This window comes from Apteryx mantelli, chromosome Z (genome assembly GCF_036417845.1).
Source record: "Apteryx mantelli isolate bAptMan1 chromosome Z, bAptMan1.hap1, whole genome shotgun sequence".
Taxonomy (NCBI): domain Eukaryota; kingdom Metazoa; phylum Chordata; class Aves; order Apterygiformes; family Apterygidae; genus Apteryx; species Apteryx mantelli.
Window position 1 is genome coordinate 84,614,999 of NC_090020.1, and position 12,039 is coordinate 84,627,037.

The 12,039-nt window shown below is 45.8% G+C and overlaps 1 long non-coding RNA gene across 2 annotated transcripts in view; it reads right to left on the reverse strand.

Moving 5' to 3' along the window:
- Positions 1-8,302, reverse strand: part of LOC106487892 (uncharacterized) — a 26,886-nt gene extending 18,584 nt beyond the window's left edge. For both annotated transcript variants that reach the window (XR_010886950.1, XR_001293134.2), the window contains exons 1-2: positions 8,069-8,302; positions 7,824-7,957 (exon numbers count right to left, since the gene is read on the reverse strand). This is a non-coding gene — a long non-coding RNA (uncharacterized lncRNA). The remainder of the gene's footprint in view (positions 1-7,823; positions 7,958-8,068) is intronic.
- Positions 8,303-12,039: the final 3,737 nt, after the last annotated feature.

Genomic DNA, 12,039 nt, shown 5'->3' on the forward strand with positions numbered 1-12,039 from the left:
CTCCAGGATCACCGGCCCCAGTGATTTTATCAAGGTCACCGGGCTAGCAAGCACAAAGTTTCTGCTCGTTGGCCAAGGCTGTCAGCTGATTTACTCTTTGCATTGTGAACATCAGAGCAAAAGTGAATCGCAGCTGTTTTAGCGATCGCTGAAGTCCGGTCTCCACAGCTGATTTTCCCAAGATCCCTCCACGCATCTTCCTCCCGGCTGATTTCCAATGGGACAGTTATCTTGAGGGCAATGGGCGGGGAAGGGAAAGCTTTGGACAGGCTCCTGCAGGGAGTTTCGTCACTACCTGCTGTCCTCACTCGATCCCGCGGCCGGCACGGTGCCACACAGCGCTGCTCGGACGCGGGGAACTCGGCGTTTAATAGCACGCTGTTAACATCACGTGTCAAACCCCCTGTGAACTGGCCTGCTGGTTCGTCTTGTAAATCATTGCCTCACTTTAGGGCTGCACAATCTAGCTGATCTGCATCTTGGTGCATTTTTCCAGGCAGGTCTAGCCAGGATAACTGGACTTTTAGAAATACTCCACATTAAGCCCTTGGTGACTGGTGACCCAGCACCTCTTCACGGATCCAGCCCCGGGCTCCTGAAACCCTTTTAGCAGGTAAAATCCCCAAATCCTTGCTGTGCATTTTAACACAGGAAACATTCCCAACATCTCAGTCATGATCTAGTGTGCATCTAGATGCTTGATTTAGCTTAAGGGTCAAGAGAAAACAAGCGTGTTTAGCCAATTCACACACTGGTGTTTGCTGAGCGCTCGCCATCTGCAAATACAATTAGCTCTAAACCAATGAATCAGTCTACATTTGCAAAAGAGTCTGAATGGCAGCAGAACAAAACTGTACTGGCTTTCCACATTTAAAACAGGGGAGGAAAAAACATGAAATTAGTAATTAAAATCATCATTGCTACACGGTGTCAAAGAGAGAGAGAAGATGGCTCTGAGAAGAGCCGTGCACCCTGCATGTTTCTGCACTATCTCCGTGGCTTCAAACTCCACGCTGGCTTCTCAGCAACATGCCAGAAATCAACATTTGCACCCCAAAAGGCTGAAGGATCCTCCTTGGGGCCAGGAAGGGCAGAGTGGGTAGGAGAGGGTTCAGAGCTGGGACAGCCCTGCTGCAACATGGGTGTCCCCAGCCGGAGGAGAAGCAGCTCCAGGAGAGCAGGTCCTTCCGCAAGCTGGATGCAATAATCCCTTGTGAAGCAATTGCCTCACAAGTGACAGCATTTGAACCCTATCCACTATCAAGGAAAACAAGATAACACAGATTTTTCTTTGACCCTTGTAAATCAGTTTTTCACATAATGGGTTTCCAGAGTCTGGTTCTGCAGTACGGTATTTTTCTTGAATGAGATGAAGGGTAACCCAATTCACTCTTATCTGGAAACACCTTACAACAACACGTGCCGCATTTATGGAGCACCTTTAATCTTGGCTGAAGTATTTATGGACTGTGGCTCTAATTTCACTTTCGGCTGCATCTGTGCAAGCCTGCGCTGGTTGTGAGAGAGCTGAATTAAAAGAGGGCCGAAATCACTGCAGTGTATAACAAACAACAAGGAATTAACTCCATACGAAGTCCATTTGGCATTGGCAGGGCCTATTTGTTTTCTGTCTGTTTTTCTTTATTCCTGGCTATTCCTGCTCCTCAACACAAAGAGAAAATAAGGAGGAGGCTGTAGCTCAGCTAACATAACAAAGCAGGATTTGCTCCAGGGAATTCAACTGGCATGGGAAAGATAGCAGACTTTGGAGGCCTCAATTTAGATCTAATCCCATTTTGCCAGGTGCCACGCAGGTACCCAGAAAGTTCATTGCATAAAGAAACAACATGAAGGGTAGAAAGGGCACTAAAGGTGCAGGTAAATGAGGTGACTCAGCCAGACCACAAAACCCATCGATAGCTCCCAGTCCCCTTGCAGTACCTGCTAAAAACCTGTGTGCACCCGTGCAGATTACGTTATTTAACATTATACCCTCCAGACGGTCTCGAGAGTTTGGGTTCTGTCGATGGGCAGTGTCTTAAGATAAGGAAGAGCCCATCCTAATACAACACCCAGCGTTCCTGAAACGCCCAGGAAGGCACCAAAGCCTTTTGCAAATATTTGGAAAAACCTCCTTCCAGGTTTAAGCGCCGGGCCGTGCGGAGGCTTATCGCTCTGCAGGCCTGCGACACTCGCCTGCAAACGTGGGGTAGCGTTTGCTGCAAAGCTCCAGCGATAAACGCTGGGGCCGAGCACGCGCTGGATCACGCTCCTTCGCCAAACGCCGGGTTTCTGTTTGTGTGACGGTCCGTTCTGCGGAGGGCTCCAGAAGGTGGGCGTCTGCGAAGGCGTCGATGCAGAGGGGCAGAGATGGTGGCAGAGTTCTCCCCAGCGCATTTGCAGATGGACACTGGGAGGAATCTCTATGGATTTTAGACAAAATACAAGAAACTGGGCATGCTCAGGGATTCTTGCCTTAAAAAAAAAGCCTCTGACACCATCACTAATCCAGCGCCTTTCTCTGCCCGGCTCAGTCAAGGAACTCGTTCCTTCTCTGAAACGTCCACTGTGGGAGTCGCTGAAGCTTCCAACGCCTTTCTCTCATGACGAGGATTGCGTTGGATGCGGAGGACTGGGATGAGATAAATCCATGCTCGTGACATACAGTGGGCGATGGTGCAAGCCTCTCCCGCTCTCATTAACACTCTAATCTCAGGGTCCTCGTTGGCAGTTCCTGGCCCCCGGGAGAGGAAGAAAGGACCTGTTTTGTCCGAAGGGCTTAGGCGAAAAGCTGCCAGGTGGAACCCAGCCAAGAGGCGACAGACTGTGACAGACGGACCCTGCGCCGCGTAGACGGCGGCAGTTTCTCAAGGGAAGAAGCTGGCCAAGGAGGGCAAAACATGCACACAGCCGTCCGTCCAAAGGCATGCTCACGGGCTGCTCCGTTCCTGCAGGAGGTCAAAATCCAGCGAGGTGCTTCACGACGCCTTTGAGTCGTGTCTGGCTTTCAGGGGCAGCACAGTGGTGGTGCGGGCGCGTGAATCCGTGCCTCCGAGAGCGGCGATTTGCATTTGAAGCAGTTCGCCGAGCCCATTCCCAGGAGGTTTGCTGGATGCATGGCTTAGCAGGAGGGGCGGTTTGGTTTTATTTGCCGTGGGACTTGGCACGCGCTGACTGCTCCGTATTCACCGCCGGCTCCGGGGACTTCAGCCCTGCAAGCCACCTCTAATTTTCCGAGACCACATAGAAAGCCCGTGGCTGCAGTTTGGCACAGCAGTGCTGGCTCTTCCACCTCCAGGGCACAGGCCTGGCCACCTCCTTCTCGTTAACTGACATTTTGAAGAGCTGAATCCTTTTCTGTGCAGTTTTGTCACTCTGGGCAGAAGTGATGTTCTAATCGTTTCTAAGAGAGCACACAGTCAAAAGTAAATAGACTGTTTATGCAGCAATTTCCTCGCCGTGCAGTTTGGGCAGTTGGGTATGAACTCTGCTGGCTTTCCGCTGTTGGAAGAGGAAGGCTGTGCTACATAGCACTGCAAGATCAGCTTCTCCTCAATAAGTCGGCAAGCCTGACCTTGATTTTTTAGCATTAGCACAGAGCATCATGTCCAAAAAATAGAGAGTCCCAGTTTCTCAAGAGTGGATGGTTGCCCAACGCACAATTAAGACAAAAAGTGTGTGGCATGTGTGCAAAAGGAAAGAATTTCTTACATTAGTTTGACAAAATGTCACAATGATCAAAGAACAACCTAGGCGGGACTTGTACTCATTTATCTTTTCACCTGTTAAGTGGTAAGTGCTTTCACAAACTTAAAAAGTGAAGTGTCTGCACCTCTGAGCTCCTAATCCAGGAACAGGTATAAAATCCTTTTACTTTTGATTTTTTTTTGATTTGAAAGCTGGAACAGGTATTGGAAAGATCACTGTCCTTAGATTTGTGAACTTAGATGCGATCTACATAATACAGCTACTGTGAAGGTGGTCATCACAGAATCCTTGTTCTGCTACGATAGCACACGTAAGATGTCCTATTTATTTAAAGATATTTTAAGAATACTCTCAGTTCTGCATAGTTTTCATGGGCTGGTTCCTTAGTTAGATCCCAGCTTCCAGGTACTGGCAGAACATCTTCACAATACATTTAACTTTCTGTCTTGCAGAGCAAAGTGAGAAGAATAACAGCCTCAGCATCTCAGCAGCTTGCAGGCTCAGTCTCCTAGTCACCATGTTTGTCCACATAAGGCACTGAAAACTTGAGAAAATAAGACAAAAAGTTTACCAGGAATTTTGGGAGGAGTGAGTGTCACAAAACCAGCTTCAGATCTACAGGGAATTCTTCGGGCCACTGGTGTATCTCACTGAAAAGCTTTACAAAATCGTACACCTTTAAAAAAAATAGCAGTAGTAGATGAACTAGCTACTAAGGATTTCATTTCAGAACTGAGAAAGAAACTGTCCACCAGGGTTCAGTGGAAAAGCAAGGAAAGCATGTTAAAATCAGGTGAGAATTAGAGATTACTGCAACCTTCTATTTTTAGGCTTGCTATTTATGCATTTACGAACTGCAGGCTTCATTACTGTAAGGAAACCTTCTGCACTTAAAAAGAAGATGGTGGTTAAACCTCTTCCCCCTCCGAGTGCCACGGCAGCTTGGTTTTTGGACAACACAGACCACCAGAAATGCATGACTGCTCAGATGGAAAAGTCAGAGTAAAGACAGTGATTTCGGTTCCTCCTCTTTGAGGGCACACACAGAAACGGTCTGAGATCCTTTAAAGTTAGGTTCATTTTCCAAAGTAATACTGTCTGTGGCATCCACACTGCATTGAAACGTGCTAAGCATCAGTCAAAAAGGGAAAAAACAACTTGATTTTAACCTGTCAAAAAGTCACTGGTGGCCTCCTTTGCTCAGTGAGGACAAGGAAAGAGAAGAGCAAGGTTTGGAGAAGTTGAGGTGGAGCAGAAGAGGCAAAGTAGCAGACTGTACAGAAACCAGGGTTAATCCCCCTGCCAAAAGTAGTGAATCAAGAAACACCAGGGCAGGTATAAATAACCAGGAGCCTCAGCCCGGCAGAAAGCAAGCGTGTGGTAGGAAATAGGACGGTGTCTTTAATCTTGGTTCAGAAATATCACCAGCCTCAGCTGGCGGAACGGAGCTGGGCAGCAAAAAATTATGAAATGAGTCAATCTCAAGCAAAGCCCCAGGGAGACGTGGCCCAAGGGTTGGCCAAGGACAAGGGCGGAAGCTGGATGCGGGAGACCCATATGAGAAACCTCAACAACAACAGGGAGCGCAGCAAGGGAGTGAGTGAGAGGATTTCAAAATAAAGCTGTATCAGTCTCCTAAAGAGATTTGTGCTGACTCGGATATGTCCTTGCACCAGTTTCCCACACGATGGAACTGAGTCAAGTGCAGTCAAACGGCTGAGACGGTCAGTCGGACAGGATGTGACAGGCAAGACGTGGAAAAATAAAACAGTTGTTTCAGATGACAAATGATTACAGTAATGGACAGCTACCGGGGAAGAAGTGTCACTGGTTCATGGCATGCCCAGGCCCAAAAGCAGCACGCGGAAAAGCTAACACTGACGCCAAATTCAGCTACAAAGAAAAGTATTTAGGCACCAAAACAAGGCCCCGGATTTCAAGAGGAATTCAAGAACACCGAGGGGTGTATAAAACCCAGCTACAAAGATCAAAACAGGAGTTGTTCTTCCTTAGCAGTCTAAATGGGACCTAAACTTTTTAAAATCTTTTCCTATTTGCAGCTGAAAACTCCAGCCCTGACCTCTCCAAGGCTGTGGCAGTGTCACAAGAGGAAGGGCCTGAAAATAATGTAGGCAGAAACCTGATATATCCAACCACTGCAAAGAGATGCTAAGAGACCACTCTCCTGAGCTTAAAAAAAACCCCAACCAACTCTTGTTGCTCATGGACTTTCTAACATTCATTTAGTACTTTATCAGTTGCACATGTTTGGAGGAGTCTGGTTGTTTGATATCCATCTGTTCAGATGTCTCACGTGCCTCCTCACTAGGATATCCGTCTTGCTGCTTCTTTCCGATCAGCATCATGCTGGCTAGGATGCGTTCCTGGGAGCCGCTGCCCTGTGGCAGCTCATGCCCCGGCACAACCGACACCATTCCCGTATGGTAGAGCATCCCGTTTGCACCAGCTGCATCCCAAAAGGAACTGTCTAGATACAGCTAAGTACCTAACTGCGCTTTTCCCAAATCCAGCCCTCATTGTATGAAAAATCTTGCCTGAGGGCTCGGAAATTCATCCCAGAGTGACTGCATCGTAAAGTCTGGATAGGCACCTGAGCATCTTAATGCTCAAAATGTCATGAATCCACAAACTGGGCAAGAGAACAGGCTCTCTGTGTTATTATTGGTATTCTCCGATTTTGCTCTGAACGGGGCCATCCTGCAAAATATAGTCTCTGGACAGTTTCGGGGATTTAGCAAGCACAAGCCTGGATATACATATCTCCATCTATTAATGTGCTTATAATGCAGTAAGTATGCTGTGCTTAAGATCAGGTCAGCTTAAGGGCTCGCTATGCTTAGCCGGCTCTGCACAAGCATAAAAGCACCCCCCCAAAGCCTGTTATCTACAGTCTGGGCTTGGGACTCAGGTTACACCAGACCCGGGGGAATTAATGGTTGGAGCTGGCCTTTTCATCTGGCCACGTCTTTAGTTTAAGCACCTGGAATCTGCGTATTCAAAAAGTCCTGGAAAAAATATAATAATAGGGGTTGGGGAGATAAGGGGAAACAATCAAAATATTCAAAAAAAAAGAAAAAAAAAACATCAAAATGGTTGTTTGAGATCCAAGCAAAAGGCTAAGCATTGTCAAGGACCGAGCAAGAAATGGCTTTCCTGTCTTGCGGGAGACAAAACTGAGGGGGGGAAAAAGATAAAATCATAATGATCGTGTGAGGGGAAAGTGGAAAAATAAAGTGGATTGATAAAAACATTTTGTTTCAAATACAGCTGCCTTCAGCTAAAAATCTTTGCTAAAGGGAACTTGACAATAATTAGCAGATGTTGACTGCTACCTAATGCTATGGCTGGCAATGTAACTGCACTTTTTTGGCACTCCCAATCTGTTTGTTATCTTTTTCCTTATATTCAGACTGCAAGTTTTTGGGATGGAAACTCTCTTTCTGGTGTATAGAAGACTTGGCCCAATGGGACTCTATTTCAGCACTGAGCCTCCTACAGACAATAATAATAATAAAGGCAGCTCAACCCTGAAGAAGTGAGTTTTGGCAATCTAGAAATACAGACAAGAGACTCATTCTTTCCTGCCAAAAATTTAACTTTTGATGAATTATGGTTTTAAAGTATACACAGGGACACTACCATCCATTTATAGAAAACCTACAGAAATTTGCAGTATCAAAACGTTAGCGATTGATCCTTCTCCATCCTATTTCCATGAAGCACCATCGCAAATGTGTCTTTCCGATGGTCACTCATTACCTTTTCCTCATGTTTCTGGGACTGCTCCACGTAAGTTTGAGTCAGGTTAACCAGGCATCTCTGCTTTACCCTGCTTCACTGCTTTTGAATTTTTTATGGATTGCATAAACGATCAGACAGCCATAAATAGTCCTTATGAATATCTAATTGTTCAGGCGCATCTGTGTTTATGTCATGACGGGCCTTCCCTGCTAGGATCCTATTTATCTAGCTGCGTATCTCATGTATATGTTTTACTCCATCTACTTCAACCCCCAACTGAGAATCTGCATCAAATCCTCTGAAAGCTCTAGGAAAGTTTAAAATTAGATCAGAGCTCCATGGGTGGCTCTTACTTCCATGGTGGATCACATCCAAATAAGAGACGAAACTGCAAACAGTTTGGAGGCTGCTCTCTGTGGAGTCACCCTTGAACGGCAGCCAAAATCTTGCATTTGCCCAAAGCACAACTCCCAGAAATGCATCCAGCCTGGAATCAAAGAATAGAAGAAATGGAGAATCGTTGCTACACTCTTAGTCCTCCTCACCCCCAATACATCGTACTAATTTCTTGACGGTAAACACACCAGCAGAAACTTACCTCTCATTTGTTGTTTTTTTTAATCACTTCAGGTTGTGGAACTTTTTCTTGAAAAATGATTCTTCAGACTTAGCAAAGCTGGTGATGAATGCTGGCATGGAAGGGACTGGGGCTGTTTCCCATCCTCTGCAGGGACCAAGTCTCAGCATCGAGACCAGCAAGAACCAAGCATGCATGCGTGCATTGGGTGACCAGTGGGAGGACAAGACCATGTGCATTAAGCCAGAGTGTTACACTTGCATCATGGCAGCTGCTAATGTGACCAAGAGGAGCACCATAAAGTCAATAGTTACACAATGGGTGCATATTTGTCCATTCATCATAAATGGATATTTCCCTAAGGACCATCAGACCAGTTTAGTCACCTCTTCTGCACTATTTGTGCCAAGTCTGGATCTCTGAATCAGCTGGTTCTTCAAAGAACAAGGCTGTGTCTCCCTGTGTGTTTGCACGGCATCTAACGCAATAAAGCTCTGATCCTGATCAGGGCCTCCAGACAAACAGTACCAAAAATAAGTATTGATGATATTAAAATGCGGCAGTTTTCTCGCTTGGTTTAAGAGGAAAATTCATCAAAAAAGCCCAGAAATATCTTACAGTAGAAGTGCCCAGGTAGTCAGACAGGAAGCAAGTCAGTGCTTTTCCTTTTTCCTCTCTCATTTCCAAAACGCAGACATAATACGGAGATTCACTTCCCATTCTTCAAGAATAAAAGGTTCATTGTAGGAGGGAAGTTCAGCTGAGACATTTCAGCTACAGAAGGAATTTGGTGAAATACTTCCTGGTGCTTGTGAGGATGGACTGACTCACTCCAGTGGGATGCAATGGGACCTCAGCTATCCTACCAGCTCAGTCGAAACTTGTCTGCTCACTCCCCAAAATATATCTGGAAAATCTTTTGCATTCCTTTTTGCAGAGATTCTTTGCCAGATCATACACACCGGCATCTGGCAGGGCTCCACCATCCATCAGGCCATATCTATGGGCAAGAATAAATTTCCCATGTGTATTCTGAAATAACGATGCCAACATTTGCAAGGCTCAAGGGTTAGGTAAGGAACTGCGCCAAGCCCTTCTCTCAATTCCTAAAGCGTTAACTATCTTAACACTTAATCCCTCTCACCCAAAGCATGGCCTCTGTGGCAAGACAGCACGAGTCTCGTTCTCCTGCATCAGTGAGAACATCTGGATCCTGGAAGGACCAGGGAAGTCAGGAGAGCACTACGATCTTTGCCCTTCCTACATCTCTGTTACACCTTTGCAGCCATCAATAATGGAGGTGAAAAAGTTGTTTTCCAAAGCGATTCACAAAAAGTGAAGTTGAGTGACAGTCGCTTTTGTTATGGCAAATAAAAGCGAGGAAGCTGCTGTCAGCCCTCTGCATGGCACCTACAGGCAGAAATTCAGCCCAAGGGCTCCTGCCGCAGGCTCCCCACTGCAATGAACAGTGTGGTGAGATATACTGAGCTAAAGGAAGGGATTTGCCTGGCTGACACAGGCCGGACAAATATGCAAAAGCCAGAAGGCCATGCTCACTCACAGAGCAGAGCAGCACATTGATTTCAGTCTTGTTTGAGGAGCCTGACCTGGCAGGAGCTGGGTTTTGGAGGGACACCTCAAGGCGCTCCAGAAAAGCCAATTCCTGATTTGCAGCGAGCAAGCCTGCAGGTCTGCCCCCAGCACCTCCAGAAGTGCCCAAGGTCTGCCAGGCAGCCACGCGTGACCGAGCAGAGGGGACATGGGACACAGGCTGCTGCCCGTAGCCAGCTTCGCAAAGGCAGAAGGCTTTGCTAGGGAGCCCTCATTACCCTGCCCCATCTCTGCTCCCCCGCCTGGCACTGCTCACCTTTTCTTCTGGGTGCAAGTGCTCTGCTCGAGCCTTCAGATGACCTAGACAACCACAGGAAGTATCGTGCGTTTTGCTTCTAAATTGTGAGATGGAAAAAAGAGGTAAATTATTTTCTTTTCCCAAGTTTTGGGGTTTTCCAGTTTCTGGGTTATGCTTCAGTCGTGTTTTTCAAGATTTTTTTTTCCTACAGTCAAGTCAGCCAGGAGCTTTGTTTATTTATTTAATGAAAGCTGAGATTCTTGCAAATCCAAGAACTTGGGCTTTAGAAAAGCATCATAGCACATTGCAAGATCTGTGAAAGAAACCCATGACCTGGCAACACTACAATTATATACAGGAGTTCTTGGATTTAAGAAATCAGTGCTTCAGAAAACACATGTACTAAGAAATACTGCGCTGGAGAGCCAACTTCAAATCTAACGTGAAGCCAACCAGTTGTGCAGCTGAACTCCTAAATTTCATTATCTTTGGCTTTCACCTTCACTCCATAAAAAATCCGGAGGAATTAAATGCAAGACCTCAGCACTGAATCACAGTTATTGAGTTCTTTATGGCCAAGCAATCCCAGAAGTTAGATGCTTTTCCTGTAATTTAATTGGTAGACAGGCTGACTTAAATTGAAAATATAAATGAAGCACTTGAAAATATAAACTGCTTGAAATGTACTTACGAGTGTCTCTCACAGTATTCTTAGCTATCTTCTGGAAACATCAGTTTTTCTTCTGCAAAGCCAAGGGATGTGTGGCACATTCAGGGTCTTGAAGGGTTTCAGCGTGTGACATTCTCAAAGTCCTGGGAGACTGAAACTCCAGATTATTTGGGTTACCTAAAGCAAAATTCAGGCAAACTCCAAGATTTTTCTAGTTCAAAGGCAAAGAATCTCCATATCCATTTAGTGTTATAAATGAGAATGGCTTAATTTTAGAAAAAAATAATTTAAGGAACACTTTGGCATTCTTGACCATACTTTGTTGTTTTGTGGTTTTGCAACATAACAAAAAAACAGTGTGATTATTTTTCTTTCTTAATATGTTTTTGGGAAACCAAATATCTCTCTATTTTTAGTTGTCTTTGATTTGAAGGTTTGTGAAATACAAAGTCTCTGGGAAAATACATATAAAAAAAGAATTGACGTGCCCTGCTCAAGAACTGAGTTTATAAAATTCATGGTTCACATCAGGTATTTATCTCCCAGGAAAGAAATGACAAAACCCAGTCATCCAAGTCATCCCACGAAGTCATGGATGAAGTCATCCAAAATCCTGACTATGCCTTGCTTGTCCCATGCGGTGTGAGTCAACAAGTAATAAATATGCCTTTGAGGTTCTTGATGGTGACTTTAATTCCCATTAAGGTCCACGCGCATCAGCTAACCTGAACTCCTCTTAACATTTCATGGCTTTTGCCAGACCTGGCCACTGCTATCAACAGCTCTGCGCCTTGCTAAAGTCGGCAAGGTAGCCCCTGCTCACGCTGGGTTTGAATCTTCCCCATCACGACCACTCCAGGCTCAACCAAAGCCTCGAAGCTGCACTCTTAACTTTCTGTATCTGCTGTATGTCTCAGATGTAAGAAAACTTTGTGCCCCCCTGAGGCTCTTAACTCCATTAGGACTTTTAAAATAAGAATGAAGCTCACAGATCCGGGTGGTTTGAGCTGGGTCACCAAGCCTTGACATGGAAAGACATGCCACCAGTCTGGACACTAGCTTCAAGGAAAACTGAGAAATATCGGACTGCATGTAGGATTGTGTAGCTGCTGGCAGACTATGGAAAGCAAGGAAACTGCCTTCAAAGAAGGCTGACATAGCTATGCCCAGAAGTACAAGTTCATACCTAGTTAGTATGTAATTAGTGGGTGCAGATCCATAAGGAAAAACTCATCTGCAACTGCCTATTTTTGTGCACTATTAGGAAGACTTTGATGGACACCGTTCTGATACCCAGGCTGCCTCTTCAGCAACCCCGTTCCCGCAGGCCAAATAAAGGAGGGCAACGAATGAGATTACCAGGCAGAAGTTTCAAACCCAGCACCAGGAAGGCCCTTTTTCATCCCGTGCCTGCTGAAACTGGGAAGGCCATGGACTTAATGATGCAGGTGCCAATGCCACGAGGGGGAACAG